Source organism: Chelonoidis abingdonii, chromosome 1 (assembly GCF_003597395.2).
Source record: "Chelonoidis abingdonii isolate Lonesome George chromosome 1, CheloAbing_2.0, whole genome shotgun sequence".
Classification (NCBI taxonomy): Eukaryota; Metazoa; Chordata; order Testudines; family Testudinidae; genus Chelonoidis; species Chelonoidis abingdonii.
Genome location: NC_133769.1, coordinates 245,524,285 through 245,530,705, shown reverse-complemented (window position 1 = coordinate 245,530,705; position 6,421 = coordinate 245,524,285).

The window sequence follows — 6,421 nt, the reverse complement described above, 5'->3', positions numbered from 1 at the left end:
AAGCTGGGATGCAACTTTTATAATATAGTAGGCTGACACCATTATGACTCATGCATATTCAATAGGGGTTTCTCCTCTCTTCCTTATTTCCATTTCCTCATCCTACTAACACTGGGTGTCTGTCTTCTACAGGTTAGTATTTTAATGATTTCAACTTCTTATCATATATGTCAATTTGTTGCCATGGCACTCTTGAGGTTGGATGTTCTTTTCAAAACTTTCCAAATGCTAGTGTAAACTCATGTTGGCTGATGTCATTACAATCTCAAATATCGTTTGCATTTACATAAATAATTTAGGTCCAGATTCTCTAATAGTGTTCACTAATTTTTGGTGCCTCATCTTTTGGGGTCCAATATGAAACATTGTGGGCCTGACTTTCAGAAGCACAGGGCACTTACACCTCCAGGTGAAGTCAATGGGAATGAAGAGGCAACTGAGCCTGTATCCTCCGCCCTATGGTCTACTCCAGGAGTGTCCAGTCAGATGTCAGGCCTCTAGCCATGGGCTGTCTCTGGGGAAGGACCCATGTCCCACTCCCTTCTGACTAGGTTTTCAGGCTGCACAGCTCCCTGCCTTACACTGTGATACCCCAGCAAGCCAGTCTGCTAAAGGCCAGCACCTGCACTTTACTTTCTCTCAAAGACCTCTGACCAGTGTATGCCAGCACTTACAAGCTACCACACATCTCTTCTAAAGTAAGTTATTTTCAGAACACAAGCATATAACCCTCTGACCCCCTCACCCTGTTCTGGCGCCCTGCCCCCAGACATCTTTAGTTCCTGGAGGAGCTTTGTTAACTCTCTCCATGGTGTAGAACACAATCATACATAAGCCATTGATAAAATGAATACAATGATCCCCAAAGATACTGCTCAGTGTTTCAATATCTGTCACACACAAAGCACCATTTAAAATTTGGCTCAGGTGTCTCAGAAACTGACTCGGAAACTGAGAAATCCAGAATCACTGATTGCGTTTGAAAACCTGGGCTGCATTCTTCCCAGTCACACCTGATAAAGATAGATCTGTTTTAACAGCAGCCTAGATTCAGCTCCTGCACAGAAACCTGCCTGCTTTGCCAAGTCCCTTTTTCTTGGATGGGACTCTGCATAGGCACAAGGGTTTGTGCAGATATATCCCTGTGCAGGATTGGGGGCTTTGGGGAAACAGAACAGACCATGCATTCCAGTGGAAAATATTTCTTATGTCCTGCTGAAAGCCCAAAATCTTCAATACCAGAGGTTCCTCTTGAATATGAAGAAAGAAAAGAAAAAAAAAACCTGCCTCATCTCCCAACTATTTACATTCTCTCTTGTTCTGCTAAGACTGCTCATCTCATTTTATGAATCACCTGTTATCAATCATGGTAACATCTTCCTTTACTCAAAGTTGCACTCTTTGAACAGGGTAGCTAAGGAAAGTAGTTCCTTTTGGAATTACCGGTCATGCTGAGAAGGTAGCTTATCAGAACAGATCAGATGGGTCAACTTGCTAGACAATAATAATAACAATTCATTATTTTTATCTTTAGTTACTTGTGTATTTACTTGTAACCTGGTAAGACCTTATTCACTTCCCAGAGATCATGTAAAGATACATACCCTTTCTTGGCACATGAGAACAAGATTTGATGAGCAGTTTGACTGGAGAAGCAGAAAAGAGAGACCTGTTAAATGTATTGTGGTAGTGTCTCGAGACCACCAATGAGATGGGACCACATTGTGATAGGCATGGTACAAACACCTACTAAGAGATAGTCCCTGGAATTCTTGCAGTCCAAACCCCCAAGACAGACAAAGGAACAAATAGAGAAAAGGTGTATTATTATTCCCATTATATAGATGGGCAACTGAGTCACAGGGAGATTAAAAATGACTTGCCAAAGGTCACACAGGAAAGCTGTGGCAGAAACAGACATGGAATCCAGCTCTCATTCCTGGTCAGTGGTGACTTAATCTCTTTTTATGCACCAATAGCTTTGGATTACTGTGGGGCTGGCTTCTCTATGTCTTGTTTCCTTATGGGAGGGCAGGCTCCTGGCTCAATAGCCTATGTTTGGTACTGAGCTGTAGACTGAAATGTGTTCAGCCATCGGAAACAACCAAACCGGGGAATCTGGTGCAGCCTTTTTTCCCTTTGCAGCCTCCCCACCTTGAATTCCACAGCCAGCCACAGGTCCAGGGATAGCCTGGATAAAGGCACTGAGCGTTGCTAACACTAACGAGCATTCCCAGGAATGCAGCCAGGGGTTGTTAATATAGGGAGGACCGATATATAGGATGAAGAAAATGAGGCACATTACAGATGCGTTTAATTTTTGCCTCCTTTTAAAAACGTATCCCCAGAGGTGTCTAGGCAGTGTAACTAGTTTAAAAAGCAACCGTGTCCAGAGGCAATGCACTTAGCTGTTCCTCTCTCCTGGCCCTTTTAGCGCCCGTATTCTTGTTTTTTGGTAGTTGGTGTTTTTTCTCCTCCTAAACCCTGACACTAGCTCTTTGCACGTTTGCACGAGACCTTTGGCCTCCGTCCCTGGGCTGTCTGCACCAGCAGCTGGCTAGCCTTTTACCAGCCACCTGCAAAGCAGCCGGGATAGGCAGGGCTGGAAAGCTCGCAACCCCTGTCCTATCCCTGTAATGGTTCGCTGGTGGCACTGTCCCACCAGTCACCGACTGACACTCTCCTTACCCGAGCTCTGCGGCTAGGGTCTCTCCAGCAGACAAGCTAACCGCGGAGAGCTGATAATCTTCTAATAAGAACATGGAGACAGTGGATGACGCGCGCTGTACAAATAAGCCGGCACACGGAGGTCTCGAGAGCCCAGTGAATCCGAAGGAAGCCCGAGAGAAACGAATTGACATCTGGGGCTCCAAGGACTGTTGGCCAGCTTTGCCGCTTCCCCCAGCTGTTCGTGGAGGAACCGAAGACAGGCTGCAGACAGCCCATTTTAAACAAAACCCAGAACACATTTAGAAGGGGCAAATAGTGTAGATGTGCCTAGAAGAATGTAAATGCGACTGGTTCTGTGTACACCGCACGGTCTGTATGTGTGTGCACCGGCTGCGCACAGGTTAAGTGAGGAGGTGCCAGCAATTTGTAAACATTTATTACAACGCTAAGTTTTGGAATCATTCCCCTTAGCTGATCTGCAACACCCAACAGCGCTGACACTAGTATGTTCATAAGTGGCGGGGCTTTCTTCCTACGTCTCCCCAGCACCCCCATGATTCAGAATTAATGGCGTCAAGGGGGATTAGCTGTAATGAGGGACTGGGAGTTGGAAATGCAAGCTGAGGCCTCAGTTTCCTTGTCGCTGATACAGAGACACCACAACTATTTCTGAAATCCGCCTTCTACACATGCCTAACCAACAACATGAGCATTGAGACTTAACCAATCACAGAACAACTGCAATGGCATTTACTACTGCAGCAGTCGGGAAAAGCGGGAACAGGAGAAGGGAGAAAATAGGCGCCGATCCTTAATTTAAATCAGTTGTCAAAATGTCCAGTGATTTCAATGGGGGCAGGACTGGGTCCTTAAATAGCCCAGCCCCCCTCTCTCCCAAACAGAGGTCAATGAGTTGTTCTTGTCTTGTCTTGCACAGCACCTAAGAAAATCCTTCGCTAGCATAGGAATCATTCCGGGCACACACACAAAAGAGGCAAACCCACCCCCCTTCAACAAACATTTTGTTCTCCCATCATGTTCACTATGATGAGACACCGGATAACTCACTCCTCCTCATAAATGTTATTAGGTTCTTTCTTCTAACCTCCGTCCCCCTTCTCTACTCTCTCCATTTTAGCTCCTATTTACAATAAGAAGCTCTGAGCACAGGTTGCCCTCTATAAGTTTCATTAAAAGTAATTGCTTATTGAAACTTGCTGTACCAGTTCCAGAGTGTAAAGGTCTGGTCACCCCTCGTTCCGAAAGGATAGATATTCGCATGGCTTTTAATCAGCAGTTACTCACTTACAACTTGTGGTTTCCATCAATAGTATTTTTGAGCCATCATTTTCGTCATCCCAAACAGTCATGTTGATGCTTTTTGGAATCGCATTGGCACATCAGAATGCCTGCCAAATGGTCTCATAAAATGAAGAACATATTAGAGCAATTATTCATTTTAACGAGGCAACTTTGCCTAATGTTTGTGATTCATGGAGTGCATCATATCTAACCAAAGTTCCCTGCCTGTGGCGATCTGTTAATAACGGAATTTCATGTGCAAACAAAAATGGACCCTCCTTCAAACGATTGGTTTGGAAGTTTCGAATTGGTGTGACAAGAGAAAGACACCTTTGAAATAACTGTAGGACACATGGCATAGATTCAGTTTTGCCTGTTTCCAAGTCTAATCTTCAAACACTTCTAAGCCTAATTCATCTACAGAAAGCCTCTCCTTTTGCAGATAATTAGCTCGGAAGAGTTCTTTGTTGCAGCAGTTTGGATCTGTATAATACATCCTAGTCAGTACGAAAATGTAGTGAAATTAAGCAGGGGTCATGTTACAAAACAAGTTTTAAGTTCTCAAATGCTGCTATCATTGGGAAAAATAAAATATGCCCTTTCCAAAAATGCTTACACGTGACGGACACAAGCTCCCTTACATTTGTATAACATCACAAGAGGCCACTACTACTTATACTGTATTAATACCGGAGAGCATGTCCCACAAAATGATTGTGCTAGAGAATTATTTGAAACATTGAAGTGTGTGAAACATATACAGAGGGAGACCACAGTGATGAGATGTTTCAGGCTAATAAAATAAAGGAGCGAACGACTAGCAAAATGATAAATCTGGTAAAATCTAAGAGAGACATTTAGATAAGAAAATGAGTACTGTATAAAACACAATTCCTTGTATCACCTAGCCCAGGCCTGCTTTCTTTCTTTCTTTCTTTCTTTCTTTCTTTCTTTCTTTCTTATAAATGATGATAAAGGAACAAAATCAAAGCCTTATATTTCATCTAGCTAAATTTGCCCTTTCTCGATTAAGTTGCCACTTTCATTTGCTTGCTTAAAGTTAAGCACCTCTGCACGTTAAATCTAGCCGTCTAGTAGCCATTTTCAAGATTTCGATACTGATAGCACTTATCAGAGGATAGTGCCGATTTGATCATTATTGTTTTTACTCCCGATTCTGTGTTCCTTCTGCGCCTCCAAAAAACTCCCAGGGGAGTCAGTGGGTTGAAAAATTGAATAGAAAAATTAACATTTATTTTTATTTTAGTGTTCAAAAGATTGAAAGCCTGGAGCCAGATCCTCCCCAAGATTCCAAAGAATATACTTTGTCAGGTGGAAGTAATCAATTTATAGTACCATCCTCACGATTTATAGTGACCACGAAACTGTTGGAGTCATCATATTTGTTAAGGGAGGGTTAAAACACAGTCTTCTTAGAAGACTTTCTGTAGTTATACCACTCATTCTCTCCTACATAGAACTACTGTTGCTTGGCTCCCTACCCTTCATAATCTCACCTGTAATAATCCCCATCATAACCACCTCTGCATAACACCGGGTCTATATAACACCAGAAAAACCTATCTCTCGAAGGCGTTAGAATTTCTCCACTATGGCTCTATTCAGGCACTGTATGTATTCTTTCTTTGCCAATATATGTCCTCGTGACCCACCCTTCTTTCCCTTCCTGAAAATAAAAGAACTATTCTCTTCTGTTTTAAGTAGACTTCATGCAATAAAAAAGCATTTTATTGCCTCCAGTAACTGGTATTTAATTTGCAGGCCTTTACAGCTTGTAAGGAACAGACTGCTTTAGCCAGAGAGCTGGTATGTGTGTACTTTGTGGATTTTATTCCTCTGGCCCGTGCTCAGTTGACTGGTGTAAAATGATACAATTATGTTTTTGCAATCAGCAAGGCAGCAGCTAAAGACCCAGGCAAATGTTATAAGATCCTGGGTCCAATTTGAAGCAAAAGGGAAGACAATATAATTTAGGGGCTCTGCCAGCCTCCGACTTAAAAACTTTTCTCTTGCTAAGTGTTTCCATTTTACTGTCAAAATAACAAAGGCTGTTATTTAAACCATGGGACTCTTAAAGTTGATTTTCTTCTCAGCTAGCTTGATAAATCCAAGGCGAGGCAACCTGTGGAAAGTGTGCTTCCCTCTTTCCCCAAATGAATCCGCTAAAATGAACCCATATTGCATGCAATGATATTGAAGCCCAGCGCACCAACCTGTGGAGTATATCTATTCACAGAATTGGCTTCCGCCTCTTTGTCCTATGATTAAGATCTTCTGAAGACCTACTCACTCAGCTCCATGCCTCTTAACAGAATGTGGCCACCAGGCCTAGGTTGAAACCTAGAGGATGGCAGAATCTAACCAACTTTGTGATGTTTTTACACTACCTTGTTCCCTGTGTGGCTTTCTTTTGAAAGGGGATGGGGTA